We start from the raw sequence: 26,484 nt of genomic DNA, 5'->3' as shown, positions 1-26,484 counted from the left end.
AAATGTAAAGTATTGCACTTGGGCAAAAAAAATGAGAGGCACAAATACAAGATGGGTGACACCTGGCTTGAGAGCAGTACATGTGAAAAGGATCTAGGAGTCTTGGTTGACCACAAACTTGACATGAGCCAACAGTGTGACGCGGCAGCTAAAAAAGCCAATGCAATTCTGGGCTGCATCAGTAGGAATATAGCATCTAGATCAAGGGAAGTAATAGTGCCACTGTATTCTGCTCTGGTCAGACCTCACCTGGAGTACTGTGTCCAGTTCTGGGCACCACAGTTCAAGAAGGACACTGACAAACTGGAACGTGTCCAGAGGAGGGCAACCAAAATGGTCAAAGGCCTGGAAATGATGCCTTATGATGAACGACTAAGGGAGCTGGGCATGTCTAGCCTGGAGAAGAGGAGGTTAAGGGGTGATATGATAGCCATGTTCAAATATATAAAAGGATGTCACATAGAGGAGGGAGAAAGGATGTTTTCTGCTGCTCCAGAGAAGCGGACACGGAGCAATGGATCCAAACTACAAGAAAGAAGATTCCACCTAAACATTAGGAAGAACTTCCTGACAGTAAGAGCTGTTCGACAGTGGAATTTGCTGCCCAGGAGTGTGGTGGAGTCTCCTTCTTTGGAGGTCTTTAAGCAGAGGCTTGACAACCATATGTCAGGAGTGCTCTGATGGTGTTTCCTGCTTGGCAGGGGGTTGGACTCGATGGCCCTTGAGGTCTCTTCCAACTCTATGATTCTATGATTCTATGATTCTACACCTCAAATATTTAACCTTGAATTTTTGCTCGAGGCAAAATTTGCCTCCATTGTTGAAATCTTTTTAGTAAGCCACCCACTTGCATTTTCCGCTCAGCTACCTTTACAGAAAGCTATAGAGAAAATAACACCCTCCACCAATTTGCAGAAGCAGAAAGCACAAGGGGAACTGAAACACAGTATGCATATTGGATAGAGTTGCCCTCCGTGTTTTATTGTAACGTCTGGAATATAAGTTAATGAGCAGAAGGGTATCTAGGCCATTTGTATCTTCTTGTCAGCCAGCTTCCCTCAGAAAGGTGCAGCCAGATGCTGGTCTGTCCTGAACATAGGACCTCCGGAAAGCAGGGGGGCACAGAACTTCTCATGGAGAGACGTTGTTGTTGTTTAGTCGTTTAGTCATGTCCGACTCTTCGTGACCCCATGGACCAGAGCACGCCAGGCACTCCTGTCTTCAACTGCCTCCCGCAGTTTGGTCAAACTCATGCTAGTAGCTTCAAGAACACTGTCCAACCATCTCATCCTCTGTCATCCCCTTCTCCTTGTGCCCTCAATCTTTCCCACCATCAGGGTCTTTTCCAGGGAGTCTTCTCTTCTCATGAGGTGGCCAAAGTATTGGAACCTCAGCTTCATGATCTGCCCTTCCAGTGAACATTCAGGGCTGATTTCCTTAAGAATGGATAGGTTTGACCTTCTTGCAGTCCATGGGACTCTCAAGAGTTTCCTCCAGCACCATCATGGAGAGATAGGAAGTCCTTTCTGTTTGCGAAAGACAGCTGAGATTGAAGATCCTGCAGAATGCTTTAAATGGGGATTTGCTAACCTTTACTGACTGAATCACTTCTTGCTAAAATAACACACAGGAGGGGAAGCACTGAGTGACCCTAATACCTTGGATCTGGTTTAGCAATTCCTGGCTTTGAGTTGCAGAAACTTTGATTCTGCCACCTGCTGGTTGGAGTTCCTTATTGCAACACACTCCCATTGCTACTGCAGCCTCTGTGTTGAAACAGGATATTGCAACAATTGCAAATTCTGTTTCCAAAGTAACCTTACACATTTGCTGCATCCCTGAACGTGACTGTGAGTAAGGGGCACAGACTTGCTTTGGCATGGGAAGAGGTTGGACATGTTGGACAAATATAAATGTTGTTTGGTTACCTATATTGCTAATCTTCAGCTGATCCACTGTTATTTGTTAGGCGAATAAATATCATTGCTTTCACGTATCTTGGGGCTCTGTGTGCTAAGGTAAAGCTGCTACTGAGTTACCCCCAACTGCCAACTCAAGGGTTCCATTTGAATGCATTTTAAAGGGTTTTTGCCAGGTTTTGATTAAGTCAACAATGAAATACAACATTGCTATTCTTTATTAATTGGGAGCATCAGGACATGAGACAAGTCAGCTAAACTTGGGGTGGCAGAAGTGGAACCTAGGTTTTCAGATAGTTACATTGTCTCATTGTCTGGTACATTAACCAGTCACAGACCAGTATAAATACCAACTCATAGAAGGGACCGTGAGAGTCATATAGTCCAACTCTCTGCAATGCGGGAATCTTTTGCCCAACATGACCCTAAGATTAAGAGTCTCATGCTCTACCGACTGAGTTGTCAAGCTCTTCTTATCTTTTCTTGTTTGCTCTTATTCCTATTTACACTGCCATGCTCAGGATATGAGCCGAAAGAGAAGGTTGGAAAAAATCCGGTTCCTTGTAGATAAAGCAGCTTATAGCTCTCGTATCTTCCTGTTTGTTTTCCCCCTAGCAGTAATGTTTATGGCACAGGCTCACTGCAGCACTACCAAGTAAGAGCAGTTTATAAGCATAATGCCGCCAGGCAGAAATTAGTTGCTGCATCATGATAGCATGGATTCCATGAGCTTGATCTAGGCCAAGGGCAAGTTGCAGCCAGACAGGCAGCCAAAGATAAATGTTGTGGTTAATGGTGTTTCCAGAGAGTTTCTGTGGCTGCCTTGCTCCACACCCACCCCACCCAGATAATCACAGGAGCATCTCGGAGCATCTGCTGTTCTAGCAGCCACAAGAACATTCAATCACATCAAACACTTAATTATTGTCTGTCCAAAAGAGGCCATGGAAGAAAAATGGGCAGATCTGAAGTCAGTGACAGTTGTCTGGGTCTAAGGAAACCAGGAGGAAAGCTTTGATGGTTGAGATATAATCCCTGGGCCTATTTTGACCAATGCCGTAGGTAAACTGGAGACCATAGGCATTGCAAATCAAGGGAAACAACCCACAATTTATATTGTTGATTTGTTCCTGCCTAGCTAGTTTTAGTTTAGTGAATAAAACAGTTGTTCTCCGAGAGCCAAGCACTAAAGGAGTTTAGGTCCAAGTACCAACTGCATTTTGCTAACTAGGATAGTTTCTTTTTATGTTACTTCAGTGGTTCGGTCAAATTTGGAGTAGCATTTTGGTCAAAGCCTCAAATCACAGGGGTTCTCCTGCTAAAATACTAGAAGGTATTGGTTGTTTCTATAATAATGGGGTGTATGGGATATGAGGGGAGGGGTAGTACCTCATTGGTGGACTGACCATCTTATGTCCGCAGCTCAACAAGAGTGATAATTTCGTGGTGACTGATGATAGCCAAGAGATAAATCTTGGCTCTCAAAATTCACTCTAGATGTAAGAGTGAACAGGGATTAACCTCTGATTTTCTGCCTAAGTTAGGAGACTGAGAAGCTGCCAGCTCCTGGGAACCCAGATGAGGGTGAGCGACTTAAGAGTAAAGAAGCAACATGGTACCCAAAAGCCACATAAGAGCCCTCATTGACAAATAGGGTCTGCAAGCCTCCCATTCTGTAACAATACAATGGTACCTCTGGATGTGAATGGGATCTGTTGCGGAGCCCCGTTTGCATCCTGAAGCGAACGTAAAATGAATCTGCACATCTGTGCATGCACAGGTCATGTTCTGCCACTTCTGTGCATGCGCATGACATCATTTTGAGCGCATGTGCATGCACGAGCGGCGAAACCCGGAAGAAACGTGCTCTGTTACTTCCAGGTCACCGTGGAGCACAACCCGAAAATGATTATCCTGAAGTGTATTCATCCTGAGGTATGACTGTAGCTGAAACAGATATAATTCATAACTTTGAGAGATGCTCTGTCTGCCAGTGTAAATTTGCATCTCTTGTGTGAGCTACTTTCTGACTCTGAGAGTAGCCGATTGTAAAAGTCTGAAGGCAAAACTGCCATTTTTGGGTTCTCTCTGTTTCTCATTTCTCCAAACTTAAATTCAGTTTCCCACATTTCCATGTGTTTTCTTTTTTAAAAGTCCTCATGAAAATATTCAGCACTTTATTAAGTGTTTGTCCCAATATGCACATTTTAACAATGAATTTTCCATAATATAATGCATTTTTGTATATTATTTTCACTCAAATATGCAGTTTATGCATATTTCCCCATATATATATTTCTGCAATTTTTTATGGTAGGAGAACTACATTGCTGATTTCGGGGAAGTGTGAATTTTGTGTTGCGAATTGTTCAGTGAAGTGTGAATCCCCACTGCTGCCGCTGCCTCTACTGCCGCTGCCACTGCTGCCATTCCTATTCTGAAGCAGTGACATTTACTTCACTGTGGCCTCTTTAGGGTAAAAGAACTGAGTATTACTATCTTACTTCTATTTCTTTTAATAACTGGGCTTCTGTTACTTGTGCAAGCTACATTTATTGTTCTGGGTTTCATTTCAAATCTCATTCCCTTCTTAATAAGCAGATTAGCATTTTTATTGGGATAGCTTGAACAGCTGGGGGTGGGGGGAGTTTCCCACATATATGCTATTATTTTTCCCAGAGCATGGACAGCCTCCTGCAAGGTTCTGTAGCAAATTTGTACTTTGTCTTGGATGCTAATGCCTCTGTTTAAATTATTCATTATTGTCTGTTTATCAGTGCCGTTTTTAGTTGCATAATGTGTTTGTGTCTGTGAGAAACATAAACAACTGGCTGCCATTTTGAAATACTACTGGATATGTTGTCACTGGAACATAGGAAACTGCTGCCTCTTTGCTTTGGGATGGCGCTTCAAGCCATTAAAGCATGAATTCTATGAGGCACAGACCAGGATTGACAATATAACAGGTTGTATTCGTGAGACAAGAGGAAATAAATAATTGTGAAGCTAAGTTTATCAGTGAGTTTACAGTAAGAATTTCTGGGTTTGTTTGTTTGTACACTTCTTTATACAGAAAAGAAGCAAGTATTTTAATTGAGTTTTCTAATTTTTCTGGTTTTTTTCTTTATTATATTTTTTAGACTTTATTGTCAAACAATTTAGGCAACAATTTATAAATAAATAAATTTAGACAAACACCGGCTCCCTTGGCCTATAGAGCAAGATGAGCGCTGCAACCCCAGAGTCATCCGCGACTGGACCTAATGGTCAGGGGTACCTTTACCTTTTACTAGACTTCATAAAGACTGTGGTGTTGAGCTGTATATGAATGTTTTGAATACATAAATAACTACACAGTGAGTGTTCATGATTGCCTAGGCTTCTTCTATTTGTTGTGTAGTACCATTGTAGAAAAACACTCATAGGGAGAATACCTTATCTGCAATGAAAACACCAGAGGAAACATGCATCTCGATTCTTTGGAAGGAAGGAAGGAAGGAAGGGCAAAGTTGGACCAGTTGTTCTTAAGAGATTCCACAGATGATAAAAGGAAACTAAACAAGGAAGCACTAAAGAGGAGGGGGGAACTGCAACTATTTAGGACCCATAAAGTTTGCATGGTTTCTGGAGTATAAATAGCTTACTCACCAATCACAATTCTGACATCACACGTTGGCTAAAAAGACTGAAACCAGGAGCAGCCAGGCTGGCTTATCTCACAGAAATTGCTTAGAGGGGTGCCCGTACATTTCCTTCTAGGGGCTTGCTTCTTTTTAATGAGAGTTCAGAGTCTTGGCCCTCTTGCAGGCAATGGCACCATTTGCGCCATTATGAATCCAGCCATTTTCCAAATTCCCTGAAGTTCTGAGCTGGCTTGAGCAACTGTGCTTTAATTGACATATGTAAGATTCTGCATTCGTTATATGAGATTAATAATAAATGATACTTTTTAAAATATAGGCTAGTTCTCCTTAAGGTGAAAATCTGCCCCTGGCCTCATTGCAAACTACAGACCAGGGCTCATACATGATGTGATGATGTATCCCTTCCACATAGGGAGGGAAAAACCCTCATAACACAGAAAAACTATGTACGACTGAGAACTTTGGGCTATGTTGTGTGTCTATTACGATTATCAAATGTTGTTATTGTTGATATCAAAGAGGTTCAGCCCAGGTTTATTGTCTCAGTGAGATCTAAACCTTTATTTACCATTTATTGTGGACTAACACAGGTAAGGTAAAAGGACCCCTGACCATTAGGTCCAGTCGTGACCGACTTTGGGGTTGCAGCACTCATCTCGCTTTATTGGCCAATGGAGTCGGCATACAACTTCTGGGTCATGTGGCCAGCATGACTAAGCCGTTTCTGGCAAACCAGAGCAGTGCACAGTAACACCGTTTTACCTTCCCGCCGGAGCAATACCTATTTATCTACTTGTACTGGCGTGCTTTCAAACTGCTAGGTTGGCAGGAGCAGGAACCGAGCAACGGGAGCTCACCCCGTTGCGGGGATTTAAACCACCAACCTTCTGATCGGCAAGTCCTAGGCTTTGTGGTTTAACCCACAGAGCCATCCGTGTCCCTTGTGGACTAACATAGGAGAACAATAATAGAATCTTAGAGTTGAAAGGTACCCAATATCAGCTAAAGCATCCATGACAGATGACCATCCAACCTCTGTTTAAAACCTCCAAGGAAGGTGAGTCCACTACCTCTTGAGGGAGTCTGTTCCATTGCTGAACAGCTCCCACTGTTAGAAAGTTTCCCCAAATGGTTTGAGTCGTATCCTCCAGAGCAAGAGAAAACAAGCACACTCCCCCCTCCATCTGGCAGCCCTTAAGATATTTAAAGATGGCTATTATATCATATACTTTTATGTCTATGTATCTCTATTGTGTTAAATATCCAGGCAAGCAGGCAATATATATGCAGACAAATATTAAACAGAAAACCAACCATCTGAAATTAAAATATAATTGCAAACAGCAGCAGATGAGACCAGAGAGCCTTTAGAATATGATGTTAATTCTCAGAATCAGGAAATGTCAAACAACATCCCTCACTTGGTTACAACAATGAGGTTGTTTCTTTAAAAATATTACAGATGTGCTGGGCGGGGGGGAGTAAAGCTGAAAGAAATATACTGGAGATTATATAATTAATGATGGCTATAATTTAGAAAGCATAGCCTTTCCCAGCAGTTCTGAAGAAACACGGAGACATTCATTGTGGCCATTAATCAGCAGGCATTTCTAATAAGGGTCAGTACGATCTAGCATTATTCTGTAGATTATTATCAGTGAGCTAGTAAAGAAACTTTGATATCTACCAAGTGGCTATTATCAAGCTGCCTTGATTTTATCTCAGCTGTTTAGAATCAACAGCCAGAATATAAATATGTGTGCATGTGTATTCGTATATCCTTGGGCTCATTCAAATACCCCAAATTGATGCTAATAATCCTTCCCATCTGATTTCAAGTTGTAATTTGCTCAAAGTGGCAATGCTAATTTGTGGATCATAGAGATGCCATTGAAACTGGGATGGGGGGGTCCACTAGTTGCTGAGATGTCACTTTTTTGCCCCCCCCCAAAAAAAAAGAGAGAGAATGAAAGCAGAAATAAAGAGTCATTGGTTTAATTATATGGGTAGCAACCACATGAGGATATTTTTTAAAAAACAACAACAACAACAACAAAAACAACAACAACTATGCATGGTGGGGAGAGGTTTAACCTTTTTTTTTTTTGCTCTAGAAACATTCCTGATTAAAATCTCCCCCGTGGCAATTAGCTTTGGGAGTGGGGTAATTCACCAGCATCAATTGTTTCCCTAAAACTAATTATCACAGGAGATATTTTTGTCAAGATCTTGGCTGGGGAGGGAAGTGCTAAACCTCTTTACAGACCCGATGAGAATCAGGAAGAGGGAACATACCTATTATTAAATTGGAAAAATCCCCTGATGTGAGCCCTGCAATCTAACTTTTTAAAAACCAACAACAGCATCCCTTTCCTAAAAGATAAAATGACTATTCCCTTGGCAAAGTGTATAGGAGTGGTACCATGGACAGCGTTCAATTAAACACCTGCACTTAGGCACTTTTAGACATTGCTTTATTAACTAGTAGTGTCCAATAATAAGAAGGTTTTTTTATAGCAAATTGTACATAAAAAAGTAAAATAATGTTAAGGCTGAAATTCTACACTCACTTTTCTGGGAGTATGCCTCATTGAACTTAAAGGGTAAAAAAATGAGGTGCCAATTCTCATATCTGTGGGCAGTTCATAATAGCTGCAGAGGGGTGCAGAGATGCTGGTACTCTGTACTGGTGAATACCAGCCTAATAAAAAAACTACTGGACGTCACCATCACTCCACACATCAGCACTGGCTCACACACTTGAGCTGGTGGATGATTTTGTTTACCTGGGTTCCACCATAACCTCTCTATCAATGCTGAGCTGCATAAGCATATTGACTAGGCAGCTATGGCAATGGCTCTCCTCTCCAAAAGGGTATGGGAGAATGTGAACATCCAATACCAAGATGAAGGTCCACCAGGTTTGCATGTTGAGCATGCGGCTTTATGGAAGTGAGTTGTGGGCAACTTTCAGCTGCTAGAAGGAATGCCTCGACACCTTCCACATGCACTGTGTCCGGAAGATTTGGGGCGTCACATGGCAGGACAGAGCCTCAAACAAAGATGTGGTCTCCCAAGTCCACATTACCAGTATGTTGACACTAGTATGTTGTGTCAGTGATGTCTATGTTGGCTTGGTCATGTTCACACAATGAAAGATGGTAGGTTCCCCAAAGATGTGCTGTATGGGGAGTTGGCTTCAGGCACCATGCCCATTGGCAGACCAACTCTTCATTACAAAGATGTTTCCAGTACATTTCCAAGCAGAAGAAGAAGAGTTTGGATTTGATACCCAGCTTTATCACTACCCGAAGGAGTCTCAAAGCAGCTAACATTCTCCTTTCCCTTCCTCCCCCACAACAAACACTCTGTGAGGTGAGTGGGGCTGAGAGACTTCAGAGAAGTGTGACTAGCCCAAGGTCACCCAGCAGCTGCACGTGGAGGAGCGGAGACGCGAACCCGGTTCCCCAGATTACGAGTCTACCGCTCTTAACCACTACACCACACTGGCTCTCAGCACAGTTCAAAGTGTTGGTGCTGACCTTTAAAACCCTAAACGGCCTCAGTCCTGTATACCTGAAGGAGTGCCTCCACCCCCATCATTATGCCCAAACACTGAGGTCCAGCTCCGAGGGCCTTCTGGCAGTTCCCTCACTGTAAGAAGTGAAGTTACAGGGAACCAGGCAGAGGGCATTCTTAGCAGTGGTGCCCGCCTTGTGGAACACCCTCCCACCAGATGTCAAAGGGGAAAAAAACAACTACCAGACTTTTAAGAGACATCTGAAGGCAGCCCTGTTTAGGGAAGTTTGAAATATTTAATGCTGTACTGTTTTTAACACTCGATTGGGAGCTGCCCAGAGTGGCTGGGGAAACTCAGCCAGATAGGCGAGGTATAAACAAATTATTATTATTATTATTATTAGTCTGCAAACATGACATGAGGTCTGGCAACATCAACCCTGCCATGTGACTGCAGTGTCTGGTTGTGTATCCATAGCAACAACCAGAAGAGGAATGACCGCTGGGAGGAGGGCAGAGAGAAGAATCTCCATGGTGCATCTGCAGCAGCACAACTAGACACCTTTATGTGCCCTAGCTGCAACAAAACATGTCTCTCTCATATCACTCTCTACAGCCACGGCAGGCACTGTAACCTTCCAACAGTTTGACATCACCCACAAAGGCGCACTCCCCCACTGTCTTCCAAGACAATGGTTGCCAACCAGGACCTGTATAGGATTGTGCTGTTAATACTGTGCTGCACCTATCTTCCTATGCTTGTGAGCTCTGATCATTAATATCTCTTTGTTCTCCAAAGCTATTCCTCACTCAAGGTTGGGCATCAATGTTAGATTGACGTATTTATGAGACAGATACACCAACACAGAGCTCCCTGGGGCATATATTATCTAACACAGCTTGTTAGATCAGCATGCTTGTAATTGGCATCTTCGATTGGAAGATCAATCCATCACGAAAACACATCTTAAATTAGAAGTCTGACATGCCAGCTCATATCCTTCCAGTAGTATTAGGGTTAACATAGAATATGTCGTCTTTAAATTTTAGCTATACATTTTGGCTTTTTTAATGTATTTTCCAACTTAATAATGGCGTGCATATCTGATATGTGTTCTGGTGAGTAAAATACACATCTTGGAGTTTCTCAGAGTGAGAACTAATATTTGCCGATTGAAACACGCCACCGAAATTGCATCCCCATGCAATTCTACCTTCTGCTGCTTTAACAATTCAATTATTTTCCCCTCCACCTGACATCATTTTACAGTGATTTATCCTTCCTCTAAAATTCTACCTACCTCCGACTTGTAGTTTTTTTATTGAACACCTACTGTACATGCATCTAGGGTGGGGGTACGGGAACAAAGAATGACTCAGAGACTTCTGTGTATTTATTTATTTGAATATTTATAATCCACACTTCCATAAAAGATATCAAGGTGGCTTACAACTTATAACACTATAAAAGCAATCTATGGATATATATATAAACCTAATTTAAAACATCAAATAAAACATTGATTGGCTAAACAGAGAAATTCATATAATGCAGCCCTGTCTAAAAAGTACAGTTTTCAAAAGATATTTGAGAGGAGGCAGGGATGGTTGCAACCTCTACTGGCAGGAAGTTCCATGCAGCAGGGCCTGCCAAACTAAAGGCTTGGTCCCTAGTGAAAGCCAACTGAACCTTGGAAGCATGGGGAACCACTAAAAGAGCCCCATCAAAGGACTTAAGTGATTGAGGTGTAGAAAGGGTCAGATAGGTCTTAGGGTACTTTGGGCTCAAGTTGTTCAGGGCCTTGTGAATTGACACAAGAACCTTAAACCTGACCTGGTAGCAAAATGGCAACCAGTGAAGCTCTCAGTGGTGGATGTCGCCAGTAATCTGCTCTTGTCTGTCCAATACTAGTTGCAGTTCTTTGCGCCTGCCCATTAGGGGAAATAGGAATCCCCAAACATATATATTTTTAGATGTCCTTTTTTTGTTGAGATTCATAGAGATACAATCGATCCTTTACTGAAGAGGCTCGCCGGTCTTTCAGACAAGTCTAAACTAAATTCTCTCCTCTCAGGCAAAGATCACAAGATGACCAGGCTGGTAGCCAGATTCTGCGCCCAGATTTGTAGGCACAGATCATCCTCTAGAATAAAATAGCTTACTAGGGAAATGCTGAAGTCTCCCTTTGGGGTGCCTCAGGGTCAATTTTTATGGTAGCCCAAATCTCAGTTGTACAAGTGTACGTATATATTTCAATTTTAACTCATGAGATATTGCTGCAGTCTGCTCTGATTGTATATTTTATCTTTATGAACGCTGTTTATATTGTGTTATGTGAGCTGGTCTTTGACCATAATAAATTATCTGGGGCTGCCCTTGAGACTGACCCAGAAACTCCAGCGGGTGCAAAATGCCGCGGCAAGACTCCTTATGAGGTCTTCGCTGCGAGATCATATTCATCCAGTACTATACAAGCTACACTGGCTTCCGGTGGAGTACAGGATCAGGTTCAAGGTGCTGGTTTTAACCTTGAAAGCCCTATACGGCCTAGGACCCTCGTACCTACGGGACCACCTCTCCTGGTATGTCCCACAGAGAAATTTACGGTCTGCAAATAAAAACATCCTAAAGATCCCAGGCCACAGAGAGGTTAGGCTGGCCTCAACTAGAGCCAGGGCTTTCTCGGCCGTGGCTCCAATCTGGTGGAACGCTCTGTCACAAGAGACTAGGGCCCTGTGGGACCTGACATCTTTCCGCAGGGCCTGCAAGACAGAGCTGTTCCACCAGGCCTTTGGTCAGGGCGCAGCCTGACCCCCTCCTCTGGCAACCTGCACAGAATTTTGCTTGATGGCTGCCATTAATTTGATTTTAATTAATTTTATAATGAATGTTTTTAGAATGTTGAACTATTTTGATTGTTGTTAGCCGCCCTGAGCCCAGCTTTGGCTGGGGAGGGCAGGATATAAATAAAATTTATTATTATCTATCTATCTATCTATCTATCTATCATCTATCTATCTACTAGTTGCAGTTTCCAGACGGGATACAAGGGTAGCTCTACATAAACTGTGCTACAGTAATCAAGCCCTGAGGTTACCGAGGTACTGTGGCTATTTTAAGGCCACAACTTTATTGGTTACAGGGCACCAAGTCTGGCATGGCACAGGGCGAGGATCCAGCCATCAAGCAGTCTGACTTGGTGGCCAGTGAGTCTAAGTCCCAGCTGAGTTGGCCTGATTGCATGTTCACTCCAGTGGAGTGCGGCAAGCTGGGAGTTCTGCCATCCAGCAGCCCCCAGAAATGGGGATGTCGGCAGAAAGCACTACTGCAAGATCCTTTCAGGGGATTCACCCTCATGGGAAACAGGTGCTCTCCTATTAGAGTAAAGTTGGGACAGGTAGAAATTAATCCTCTATAATCTCTGATACAGTCATACCTCGGGTTGAATGTGCTTCAGGTTGAGCACTTTCGGGTTGCGCTCCACCGCAATCCAGAAGTAACGGAGCGTGCGCAAACGCTCAAAATGACACCATGTGCATGTGTGGAAGTGGCAAAACGTGACCCGTGCACACGGATCCCGTTCGCATCCCAAGGTACCACTGTACTAGTTTTAGGAAGGCGAACTCCACACAAAGCCTTTCCCAGTTGTGCCTGTTGGTAAATTTTATTCCCAGCCCTATTACACAGTGGCTAAGCAGCATCTGTGGTTGGATAGTGTTTTTGAGGTTACCAGCATGAGTCTGACCAAACTGCGGGAGGCAGTGGAGGACAGAGGTGCCTGGCGTTCTCTGGTCCATGGGGTCACAAAGAGTCGGACACGACTAAACGACTAAACAACAACAACAAAGCAGCATCTGTAGCACTGTACCTCAACAATCCACCCCCCAAAAAAATATTACAGACAGGTCTCAATTTCTGAATATAATATGTTCCCTGGAAACAATTTGTTAGGTGAGTGTTCACATCACAAGTCAGTGATTTCCATTGACTCCTATGGCGAAATTTCTAACGTGTTCCTGACCACAGAATTTTGAGCCCCAAAATCAAAGGAAAAAACCGGGGGAGGGACGACGACCCTGAAACCTTATTAAAATACAGATCACTACAGTTCCTCAGCTAACCAGAAAAAGACAAACAATGAAGTAAAAAGACAAGAAAAAAGCTCTCTGTCTGGATATCTGAATCTGTGGAGTGTATAGTGAGATTCGGTAACTAATTCATTATGTTTAGATAAGTGAATTTTCACATAGCAAGCATGCAGAAAGTGGGCAATCTAAGAGGTAGGGGGGTTGGGTAAGCCTTTGTCTGGCATGGCACAGGGCAAACTGCTAGATGCCCCTGGGTTGGTCTGCATTCATATCACTGGAACGGACAAGAGGGAAGAAGTCTTCCCACCAGTCCTCTCCTAGGCCCCACCTCCAATAAGCCAATCAGAGCCCTTCATTAGCTTCCTAGAGATAGGACCAGCAGTGTGGCTGAGTGGTGTCACCACAACACTATGCCAAAATAAAAAGTGTGGAGAGAGAGAAATAGAGAGAGAGAAAAGAAAGGAAATGAGCCAACAGACAAGGAAGAAGCAAGGAAGGTAGAGAAGAGGCAGGGCTTGTTTCCTACCCTTATTCTTCAGGAACAAATGGAGAATCAGGAATCCTCAATTGATAAGATAAATCCAGAAAGCTGGAGGCATCAGGCATGGTTAGTCCATGGTACAACATGCACCAAGCAGAAATGGAAGTTCTATGCACAGACCAGGTCCAGACAGTGGCCAGGGGAATTGCTTTCAAAAGTACAAGGTCAAATTTTGGGCAGCAGCCTCCCTCCAGTGCCCCACCTACACCCCTGGGGTTGCATGGCAGCAGCAATGGCTTCTCGCTGGAAGCCACTGCTGCTGTGCAGCCCCAGTTAGCAAGACTTGGGCAGGGAGGAGGCACCTTCTTCATTTTGCCTCATGCGTAAAAACAGGATGCTTGATGGGTGAAGTGGTACCTGCCCAAATGGTCAGAAAAACAAACAGAACACTCAGTATTGTCAGCTAAGCTGACAATGGGTTGCAAAATGGCAATCTCAGGGAACTGCCATCGCAGCCAGAGGGAGAGGGAGGGTTCCAGAGGGGTTCCGGAGAGTGTCCCGGGAGGGAGAGAAGCAGCCCATCTTCTGGGGAAGGAAATCAGCATAGCACCAGTGGAGAAGGGGGGCAGATGGGGGAATCGGCGAGGTGGCTCCATGACTCCTCGCCGGAGACCAGCGGGGAGAGCACGGGTCCTCCGCTGCCCACACCCTCCCTGCGCATAAGCCTTTCACGCAGGGAGAGTAGGCGGTGACTAGGCATCAAAGAGCTTCTTTGCTGGAAGATGTTCAAGAAATGCCCACTGACGGATACTGCCAGCGATTGAGACAGCCACGGGTGAGTGGCTGTCCGGACAGAAAGAGTCCACCCAGGTAACCCAGCCAGGTGTGGTGCCGATTTACGCGCGAGCAACCCCTAGAACCATTACAGGCAAGGATTCTTTAGAACTGCAGGACTGTTATTAATTCACATCCTAAATGTCTATTTAAAAAAGGCTAGAGCAGAGGTCAGCAACCTCAAAGGAGCACCCGTGTGCATGTGCACATGCTATTTCCAGTGCTCCTCCGACCCGGAAATAGCGTGTGTGCATGCCCACGGTGCTTCTCCATCCCACACGGGCAAGCACATGCTATATCTGGCACACATCCGTGTCGGAGGAGCACCCCTGCGCATGCGCACAGGCGCCATCAACCCAGAAGTCGGTTCCCGTACCACACTGGTAAGAGCTGGCGGGGGGGTGGTAGGGGTCACCATGGGCCAGTTAGATAAGCCTCGTAGGCCACTACCAGTCCATGGGCCTTAGGTTGCCGGCCCCTGGGCTAAACACCTACAGGCTGGGGAACCCTGTGTATAAGAAAAGAAGCATGATTGTTGGTATTAAAAATGTGCAAGCACACTTTTGTTTTTTATTGCTGTAAAACATTGACTGCCAAGCCCAGGCTGAATAGTGGAGTTAATTACTATTATGCTATTTAGAAACAGACAGGCAACAGAATTCTTTTTCTTCCACGAGGCTATTAAAAAAGAAGTCTAATGGAATTAACCTGATACCTTTGCACCAGGGACCACTCGCTCCCTCAATTAATTGCTTTCAGTGTACAAGGTATTGTGGCACAACAAATCATTTAGCTTTTTAATGGGCTGCTCTCAGCCAGGGATGGCCAGCTGGCAGCCCATGGACCAGATCCAGTTCACAAAGCAATTTTATCTGGCCTCCCACCAGCCTTAGATTTTAATCAAGGTGTCATAAAACATTTGCCCAGTTATAAGGAAAATGAAATTGTTTTTTTAAAAAAGTTGTGTGAGAGATACATCTCAGACTTTAATATTATGACCCCATCTGCAGGATACTCTTAATGCAATATCATGCTACTTTAAACAGTTGTGGCTTCCCCCCAGAAGAATCCTGGGACCTACAGGTTGTTAGGGGTGCTAAGAGAAGGCCCTTATTTTCCCCATGCAGCTTCAATTCCCAGAGTGGGTGAACAATCAATCCCTCTTGCGTGTCGAGGTCCCCAGGTCCACCCCAATAACTCACACATCACACAGAAATTTTTGTTTAAGATTTTTGGCATAATTTTGGCCACAACTTTATTAAAATACAAATTTGTGAGTGGTTGCGTAGGCATTGGTTGCGACTATCTGCCCCCACCATGGGGGACAGACTGACATTCCGCACGATGCGAAAGTCAGAATGGGGAAATACACTTGGGGGTTACGCAGAGCAGGGAACCTGCCCTCACCCCAAATGCAACCAGGAGCTCATTGCTATGGCCCGAGCCCCCTTGACAGAGTGGACAAGCAATAGTTAGCCCCCAATTCCTTTAACGGAATCCCTTGCAGCAGCAGCATTAGAGGGGCAGGCACAGCCAATCCATGCCCCTCAACCAAACAAACCATAAACCAATGCCTAACCGCAACCTTACAAGTTGTGGCGATTTGCTACGCAGTAGACAAAAACCAAATGGCCCCAGCCAATCAGCCAGATGGACAAAATTCCTACCAGGCCCCCGCTCCAAAGCAGACGACCCCATGACAGGCATAGCAAGGTCAAAGCGAACAACCCTATTCTAGGGAGGGAGGGAGGGAGGGAGGGAGGGAGGGAGGGGCAATCCAATGCATGGGCGAAAAAAGGAAGCCCTAGCCTCGTGCAAGGAGTTTTACTATTTCTGGCTGTCAATCAATAAATGGCAACATTAACTTCTTCCCAACAACAAGGGAAGCCCCAATCGCATCAGTGGCCAACGATCAATTAGCCCGCCCTCCAACTTTGGAGTGTCCTGGCGGCCCCCACCGCAACACGTGTTCTCCATGAAGGAGAACACGCTTTCCCAAGAAACTACAGGAACTGTAGCTCTGAGAAGGCAATAGGGGTCTCCTAGCAACTCTCATCACCTTTAATAAACTTCAGTTCCCATTATTCTTTACGGATGCTTGTCTAAAGTGGGATGGTGTTGCTTCAAATGTAGATTTATGCAGGTGAGGCATAAATACCTGGGTTTTGTGTGTAATATGATGCTTGATTATAGATGTATCATAGGTGTAATATCCTTAATATGATGAACCAACCATGTGGGAAATAAAATCTGCAGACAGAGCTCTGCTTCAAACTTCATCTTATGCGGAGACTAGCTTGTTCCCTATTAAAAGCAGGGCCTTCTCCATTCCAGCTGCAACACTATGGAACTCCATTATGAGGAAGATTTGCTGTATTTGGGCTGCGGGTACTCCTAGTCATTTTGATTTTTAAGATGTGAATATTGATTTTGACTGACTAGAATTTCCCCTCAGAGAGGACTGAGGGATCAATCAAGTCCTTCAAGCATATTTGTCTCCCTTTACTGCTTATATAGTGAAAGGGTTAATGCTAGATGTACATCACTTAGGGTAAATAAGGGTCACTGAGAGTGATGTCAAACAAAGGCAAAAGTGTGGACACCTTTGCAAAAATACCAAAAATATTCAGAGAGGGAGGCAGTGTGGACACTGCAAAAAAATGCTTTAAAAGCAGCAAAAGTAGTTTTAGCTCAGTCCTAGGGAAAAGAATCATTGCTTGAGGTTCAGCTTTGGAATTAAATTCTCACCAATCAACCTCTATTTTGTACTTTGATTGCTATTAACCCAGATCATGATTTAAGTGAATGGCAGCATGAAATGTAATTACAGCTGGATCAATACGAGACAAAATTAATTTCTTTAGCACAGGTTTAGAATAATAGAATAGCACTAAGTAAAAAGCAACATTTGAATGAAAGTAACATAGTATAGAAGGCAAGGTAAATCCCCTTTGAGACAGATGATAGCAATCCCAGAAGAATAAAAATTATATTTTTATAAGATTCATAAAGTGAAAATTGACAGTGCAAAGTCCAATATTACAGACTATGAGGTAGTTCACGTTGACATGTAGATTATAATCAGCCTTCAACATCCAATTTTATTGCTGTTTCTACCCTTTGGTTTAATTTTCTTTTTAGGGATGTGAAGAAATTTGTAAAGATTTCTGGAGTGAAATAGTCATTTTCTTCTTTTATCTCCAGATCCAAATACACAAACAGGATCAAAAAACAATTAAAGGAGGTCAAGTAAAAACAATTAAAGGAGGGCAAGTAGAGCAGCCATCCCCACCTGGGGTTTTGGACCACACATAATTATTCTTTAGTACCACCCATGTCTCTACCTAGTCCAGAAATGCTCTGAGTCCCCACTGTTAAAAACAATTAAATGGACTGTGTACTAAAGACCCATTCCTTAGCTTAACATAAAGGGGGGAAATGCGAAGAAGAGCATTTGAACCATGTTGATTACATTGCTTTAGCTACTGTAATCAGCCATTTAAGTAAGACTCTTCTCCAAGAAGACATTACAAGTCTTTACTTTGGGTTTTGTTGACGCTTTCATGAGTAGCACGGGTAGATGTGAGCAGGCAGGCTGGGAAATTGGTATTATTGGCTAGAACCACTCGTTCAGAAGGCCTGGAGCCACCATAACACCCAAAGTTACACCATATCCACAAGGTTGATGTCAGGGACTGGGCTGAACAGGAAGACTGGGGAGTGTCCCCTCTGTCTGTTTGGCTCCTCTCAAAAGAGAAGGGGGAGTGGGAAGGTTCACCCCCCTTCTCTTTACCAGTTTCACGAGGAGAAGAAGAAGAGCTTGGATTTGATATCCCGCTTTATCACTACCCTAAGGAGTCTCAAAGCAGCTAACAATCTCCTTTCCCTTCCTTCCCCACAACAAACACTCTGTGAGGTGAGTGGGGCTGAGAGGCTTCAAAGAAGTGTGACTGGCCCAAGGTCACCCAGCAGCTGCATGTGGAGGAGCGGGGAAGCGAACCCGGTTCACCAGATTATGAGTCCACTGCTCTGAACCACTACACCACACTGGAGAAGGAGTCAGGGCTGAATTACGTCTGAATGAAGAACTGCCTAGTTACGAGATAGTGGAGGAGGAAGGGGAGTGAAAGAGAAGCCAGCAAAGACCTCCCTGAAGAGTCTGGGACAGGCTTCCTCAACCTTGGCCCTCCATATGTTTTTGGCCTACAACTCCCATGATCCCTAGCTAGCAGGACCAGTGGTCAAGGATGCTGGGAATTGTAGTCTCAAAACATCTGGAGGGCCGAGGTTGAGGAAACCTGGTCTGGGAGATCCTCTTTCTTCAAGGGCTTGTCGACCACTCCGCATTCAAGAACAGAGAATGCAGAGCAGTGTGACTCCTGGGACCTCCCATAGGTACTCAGGGTGTTGTTGAGGACGGAAGAGGGGGGACTCAGAGGAGGCAATGTCTCCTTTGTGTGGAGACATGGATTCTTTGTCTTGCACCCTGTTGACTGAATAAAAGCCATAATTACAAACTTGTTTGTTCTTCTTGCCTTTGATGGTACTGGGGGAGGATAGGATCCTCCATGCCTGACAGTTAAACAGCTGAGTTATTGTTTGTGGTTTGAATTTATCTGTTGTGGTCTTGTTTGTGAACCACCCTGAGACCTCCGGGTATAGGGCCGTGTGTAAATTGAATAAATAAAAAATAAAGAGGGTTCTGTAGTCAATGGTAATGGTGGCAACTGAGAGGTCCAGCAGAACTATCAGAGGGCTGCCCCTTCTGTCCAGTTCCTAGCATAAATCATGTATCAGGGTGACTAGGGCCATTTCTACGCTAAAACCAGGCCTGAAACTGGGTTTAAATGGAGCAACACAATCTGTGTAACCTAGAAAAACCTGGAGCTAACATGCAAGTTGACCACATTGTCTAGAAATTAGCAACTGGTCAGAAAATATCCAGAATAGTGAAATGGAGGGAGGGTATTGTTTTTCCAACAGAATTTTCACTACCGTCTCTTCCAGATTTGCCCAGAAGGCACGTCTTCCTGCAACAAGGCATTCAGCTACCAGCACCACCCACTTGAGAAGTCCTTCTCGTCCTGCGGCAGCTCTTATTATGCACAATGAGCCATAGTCAAGTGTAGATGTACTTATTCTCTCACCTCTGTAAAAATGCTGTCCATATCTTTGGGCTACACAAATTAAACAGTGTCCAACATAGCTGGAGAAGCAACTGCCAAAGGTACATCTGTTGGCCCTGATTTAATGGCACCGTCTCGGTTAGAATGGACATCAGTGACATTATCTGCAAATTGTCTAGCAAACTGGTCCTGGCAGGCTGCTGAGAGGTGCTCTCCTGAGGTTCAAAATGTAGAAACCCTCTGGCTACTCTGAAAAGCTCTGCTAGCTAACTCTTGACTGGATGCAGCAGTGATGGGAAAGTGTGATTTGTCTTCAAGAGAGCAGACTATGAGATAAGCTCCGGACCACATTCGATTGGATTTGCCACTGCCATAGTTACCACTGCGACTTCATTGCGGTCAACTCCTTGGGCTACGAAGGAGCTCATTTAGCTCTGTGAAAGTGGGGGAGGATAGTCTGAACTAATAATGTCAACTGCCTGGGCTATTTCCCCATTCCAGAGGTCAAATGGGGCTCTGATAGGATTGTCATCCCAAGTGACAGGAAAATAACTTTCTTTCTGGAAGGGCAAAAGACTTACTTTAAAAGAGAATAAAAGCTCAGAGTCTGGGGCGCCGGCCCAAGTCACCATTGGAAGCCTTTATGCAGGGCCAACCCAATACATTTTGGCAACTGAGGCAATCTTAGAATTGTGGGTTTGAGCCCTATTTTGGGCAAAATATTCTTGCTTTGCAGGGGTTTGGACTAGATGCTCCCTTCGAGCTCTAGAATATGATTCTATGTTTATTTTTACTTTGCATTTTCATTCTCATACATTTATAATAAAAACATATATTCTAATTTATACTGAAAAAATGTGGAAAATAAATAAAACAGATGAATAGCTTAAAAGAAACATGGGAGGAATTAACGCCCCCCCCCAAAGAAATAAAACAGTAGAATATGTAGCTTGCAAACCTTGTTTGAATAGATTTAATCATCCACATTAGGAATGTTCATCCTAATACTCTTTATTCTACATTATCCTTCACAACCATGGTGCTATCCAGATGCTTTGGACTACAATTCCCATCACCCCCAAGGCAGCACAACCATTCTGTTCAACATATTTGAGGACACCCAGCTCTCCGTGTTTTTATTCCGAGATGCATGATCTTTGCATTGGCTGCTCTGCACTTAAGAGGAATGTGGATGGTTCTTAATTGCAGCCATCATTCCCACAATTTACTATTCCAACAACTTTTCTATAGTCTACAAACTATCGGCATTGATTTTATTTCTTCTTTCAGTTCATTAACATGAACAGAGAATACCATTTGCCTAAGTAAGAAACAAACCCTACAGGGCCAATATAAAAGCCTACTCTTCTTGGATGATGATCCACCATTAGTAATTCTCCATTGTAAGTTATCCATTGAATGTGTACTTTGCTAGAATTGAATTTGTGTGGCATTGTTTATTTTGGTGCCATTGGGAGATCTCTCTCTCTCTCTCTCTCTCTCTCTCTCTCTCTCTCTCTCTCACACACACACACACACACACACACACACACACCAAAGCAAATAACAGCTTCAGAAGAGGCCTCTTCCTCAGGACTGCAGCATAACTGAATAACAATATAATTAAAAGGAGAAATAGTACAATGTTCACTAGTCTGCAAAAAAAGATGAGTGGTGGGGATTTATCTCAGGGAAATTTCCCACCGATATTTGTGTAAAAACAATTGGCTGAGAGTCGACAATGGTTTGGAAGAAGAATTGTTCCCTTTCTCATGTTTATTCATCTCCTTTTCTCCCCTGGTAATCTGGTTCGGTAGAGTCAGGGTTTTTTTTGGGGGGGGGGGAATAGGTTATAGATAAGAATAAGGGAACATCATGCATTTCCTCTGTATACAAACTTCAAAGAATGAATGGGCTGCTAATTGTTAACTGACATCAATACAGACATTTCTGATGTTTTGGTTACATTCCAAAGTCAGCAGGAGTTGATGTTGTTTTGGAATGGAGTTCAGTCGTGTGAATGCTGCAACATATACAGTGCCGGATTTACGTACAGTGGTACCTCGGGTTAAGTACTTAATTCGTTCCAGAGGTCCGTATTTAACCTGAAACTGTTCTTAACCTGAAGAACCACTTTAGCTAATGGGGCCTCATGCTGCCGCTGTGCTGCCGCTGAGGAGTGATGTCTGTTCTTATCCTGAAGCAAAGTTCTTAACCTGAAGCACTATTTCTGGGTTAGTGGAGTCTGTAACCTGAAGCGTATGTAACCTGAAGTGTATGTAACCCGAGGTACCACTGTATAAGCTAAACAAGCTAAACAACCCCACTCTCTTGGGGACCACCCAAAAATATACTTCTTAACTGTATTTCACTACTAATATACTTCTTCTTAATTGTATTTCAGTTCAACAATTACTTTGATAAAATACATATTTTGTTAGATACCTATTAGGTCCATAAATGACCATATAGCATATATTCAACTCAAAAAACAGTGACAATTTGTTGTTGACAAAAGACAGCTGAACATATAAAGGGCCCCATTACCTTCAGTAGCTTAGGGCCTCATCAAACCTAAATCTGGCCCTGAACATATATGAAGGCCATGAGATACGGGAACTAATTCCTGAATGCGAACACCATTATGTTCTGTTCTGTGCATTAGCTGGGTTCTATCCTTCTTTCTAAATAGCTTAGTATGAATTCTCTTAAACAAATTTGGCCTCTTTCTGGTGCCACAGCATACCTTTGGAATACATTGGCACTCAAGCTCTCCCTTCATTTTGAAAGTATAATGAATCGGACATCACTTGAGGTAGTTGATAATTGGCAATTCCTTTACAAATGTTGCAGTATCTACCAATTTGCCTCTTTCTCATTTCTGTCTTCTTACATTATTCAGTTCTAAGCCGGTGGGTTAGGGCCTTGTCAAAATTTCTTTATACTTAGATATAGCGTGTTCTCACTAAAAGGAGAGCACGGGTTGCGGATGGGGCTATACAAGGCACCCCATGATTGCTAGGCAAGTTAAAGCCAGGGCTTGTTTAGATGGGAGGATCTGGTTATCTGGGGAAAGTTGATGTTGCAAACTTAGGGGTGGGGTCAGTGGCTATTTAAGCAAGGTCCACAGCTTTCTCTTTCTCTTTTGCTGTGGACATCGGATCTCCCGCCCGCCCTCCCTTGTTGGGCTTCGCTTGACCTTGCTATGCCTGTCATGGGGTCGTTCGCCTTGGTGCGGGGGCCCAGTAGGAATTTACCTCTTGGCTGATTAGTGTGTGCCAATTGGGTTTTGCCTACTGCGTAGCAAATCGTCACAACTTGTAAGGTTGGCGGTTAGGCATTGGTTAAAATTGGTTGGTGGAGGGGTATGGATAGGCTGGGCCTGCCCCTCCAATGCTGCACGGGTATTCCGTTAAAGGAATTCTGGAACTTACCATCCCCTTCGTCCAAACCCTTGGTGCAGGGTGCGGGCCGTGTAAGTTCCAAGGAGCATGCGGGGATTAGCTGAGGGTCTGTTTCGCAGCTCCAGTTGACCCTGATCTTGCTCTTCCGCACTGACTACGGAGTCAGGGCTGTCCCCAAGGCGGGGAGGACAGATAGTCTAACCAATGCCTAAGCAACCACTCACAATTTGTATTGATAATAAAGTTGTGGCCAAAATTATGCCAAAAACCTTAAACAAAAATAATGTGTGAAGTTTGAGTTATTGGGTTTGGGGTGTCTTGGGGACCTCAGCACGCAAATCCTCCTCTTCCTCCTCTTTTGCTGTCTTAATTCACATTGTGAAATGTTTCCAGATGTGACATGTCTTGATCTTGTTATTCTCAGGACCAGTCACCATTATATAATCTACCAATGACTCAGTTTGAGATAGGTTCACTAAACAATCAGCATTATCAAGTGAAAACAGCAGAAAATGACCCATACGGGAAAAGAGACTAGAGTTAATTTATCTAATCAGTGTTTCTATATATGTAGCCTTCCAGGACTCCTGCAACTTGGCATCACATTAACAGGTAGAATAAAATGAAAAGAATAAGGTAAAGGTAAAGGTACCCCTGCCCGTACGGGTCAGTCATGTCCGACTCTAGGGTTGTGCGCCCATCTCACTTAAGAGGCCGGGGGCCAGCGCTGTCCAGAGACAATTCCAGGTCACATGGCCAGCGTGACGAAGCTGCTCTGGCGAGCCAGCACCAGCACAGCACACGGAAACGCCGTTTACCTTCCTGCTATAAAGCGGGGAAAATGAAAAGAATAAAAATAGCTAAAAAGAGGAATCAGTAGACTGTGGACTAGGCTTACCAAACTATGTTTCTCTGTGGTCCTGGTGGTCACATGAAGACATGAAGGCTCCAGCTTTGTAGCAATCTGTATGACAAATCATGACTTTTTATGACCTTATCTAACAATAGTCTATCTAATGGAAAGGTTTGCTCAACTAGTAGGCTCTTCGTGTTTTTTTGATTGCCTATACAGGCCAAGGCCAATTCATGCACTGAAGTCTCTATACTGTATAAATTTACCTTCAAAAAATTGAAACTGAAAGTGTGTCAATACTGTAGATCGACTATCCCAGCTACTATCACAGCCTATATAGTAATTAGAAACACTTTATTATGGTTGGGTTGGGAACCATTCCTCAGGAGGAATTTTCACTCGCATCTAAGTTATGGACACAATATATAAAAGGTAAAGGGGACCCCTGACCATTAGGTCCAGTCGTGGCCAACTCTGGGGTTGCGGCGCTCATCTTGCTTTATTGGCCGAGGGAGCCGGCGTACAGCTTCCGGGTCATGTGGCCAGCATGATTAAGCCACTTTTGGCAAACCAAAGCAGCACATGGAAATGCCGTTTACCTTCCCGCCGGAGCGGTACCTATTTATCTACTTGCACTTTGACATGCTTTCGAACTGCTAGGTTGGCAGGAACAGGGACCGAGCAACAGGTGCTCACCCCATCGCAGGGATTCGAACTGTCAACCTTCTGATCAGCAAGTCCTAGGCTCTGTGGTTTAACCCACAGCGCCACCCGCATCCCAATATATACTCCTGCCCTAATGCAAGCTCAGATTTGGTCCTTTTGATAATCCCAATCTCTTTCTACAATAGATGTACTCAACTGTTATTGCACTTTCCATTTCATCTCTCTCTCTCTCTCTCTCTCTCTCTCTCTCTCTCTCTCTCTGTGTGTGTGTGTGTGTGTGTGTTTGGAGCTGTACAAATCAAGTGTCGTAGCCATGCATTAATCACTGAGAACATTTACTGAAGTTTCGGAATCAAGAGTCATTTCCATTCTTTGGCAGTATAACTTTCCTCCACTCTATTATCTGGTGGGCTTTTGTTTGCTGAAGCCTGAAAAGTACCCATATAAAAGCTCACCCTCTGATCTGCAATCAGCCTTGCGCAGCAAAAGCAGTCCATGCCAAAGGGAGCAGAGACGTGCAGGTGTAGGGAGAAGAAGCATGTCGCCTTCTGGATTCCTATGGCCCATTGGTTGCTAACTGCACTGTGCAGCCGATTAATGTTGGAAATATATGCTCTGCATTTCATACAGGTAGATTAAAGAAAACTAAAATATCATTTCCAGCCAGAGTTTACCCTGAGGTGAAGCATGTACAAGACATGTACAGCCTGCAAGAATGACTCTGAATAGAGCCAAGGAACCCACAACAGTTCTGTTTTCCAACTCCCTTACCTGAGCCTTGAAAGTTGTTTTGCAAGAACTTGGCACATAATTAAGCATCTCACTTGCCCTCCCTTAGAAAGCTCACGCGGCAAATTTGCTGTAGGTTCCAGAAGCAAAATTAAAACTGAATTCCTCAAGCACTCTTTAAACAAAATGTTAACAATAGCATTTGGGGGGAAATAAACTCACTGCCAATTTATGCTGAAGTCAAACCAGCTCCAGAAGCTGTCACCGTTACATCCCGAGGAAAGCCACGGTATTGATTTGTGAGAAGATAGCGCTGGAATATTTGAAGGTGTACTTTAAAAGTTTGACTGGAAAACTGGAAGTATGAAGAGTATGAAGTAAAAATGGTGAGGACCTCAAACAAATAAACTCATATTTTGCGCATCATGGAAGTCAAACTGTGAGGAGACGAAAATGATGACCTCTTCCATATTCCATTTACAAGCTCAAACCTGTGCACTGTTCAAAAAACAAGTGTCACTCAATGCTAATGCTTACTGTATTTCATTTTGAACTCTAAGTGCCATAAAAACATTTCCACTGATCTGCCTTAGTTGTGTTCACCTTCAGCAATTACAATGATATGATCAGTCTATGAGTGAGCGAATTAAATTTAACTATGCACTGTGTGAATAAAGCCTTTCCTCCTTCCGGAGGGGAGGGGTTGTGAGCGGCAGACAATTCCCGCGTCACACAGGGGCTCCTAGCCCCCTGCCCATCAACATAGCTGCCGCGCCATGCCCCCCACCGAGCGCCCAATCAGGAGTCACAAAGGGGGCGTGGTTTAGCCGCTCAAATGTGGCTGCGCCAGCTACTTTCACCATTGCATTCCCGTCCTTGGGCTCGGGTGGCGGTTAGGCATTGGAATGTGTTGTTGGTGTATGGAAGGGCAAGGTGTGGCCATCGCCTACCCCTTCACTTATGGGTATTCCGTTAAAGGAATCCGGCGGTCGTGGATCCTGTCCGATGCCTGTGTGGCGGGGGGCCATGGCACGACCCTCGGTGACATCAGGGGAGAGCTTATAGTTGTATTAGCATCAACAGGCTTTCCCTACTGGTGGTTAACCCCTTTTCAGACTCACCCCTCCCCAAGTGGGTGGAGTCAAATTTGCTGTGGTCCAATGCCTAAGCCAATACCTTCTCACATGCTGTAATCAATAAAGTTGTGGCCTTTTCTTGCC

At 44.0% G+C, this 26,484-nt stretch overlaps 1 long non-coding RNA gene across 1 annotated transcript in view; it reads right to left on the bottom strand.

The window, feature by feature from the left end:
* Positions 1-23,155: 23,155 nt before the first annotated feature.
* The window catches only part of LOC310830293, a 53,380-nt gene continuing 50,051 nt past the window's right edge, over positions 23,156-26,484 (bottom strand). Inside the window, exon 3 of the long non-coding RNA XR_014557550.1 lies at positions 23,156-23,166. This is a non-coding gene — a long non-coding RNA (uncharacterized lncRNA). The remainder of the gene's footprint in view (positions 23,167-26,484) is intronic.

Source organism: Podarcis gaigeae, assembly GCF_964106915.1.
Source record: "Podarcis gaigeae genome assembly, chromosome: 13".
In the NCBI taxonomy this organism is placed as follows: domain Eukaryota; kingdom Metazoa; phylum Chordata; class Lepidosauria; order Squamata; family Lacertidae; genus Podarcis; species Podarcis gaigeae.
The sequence above is the reverse complement of the archived record's forward strand: the minus strand, read 5'-3'. Positions and strand labels throughout refer to the sequence as shown.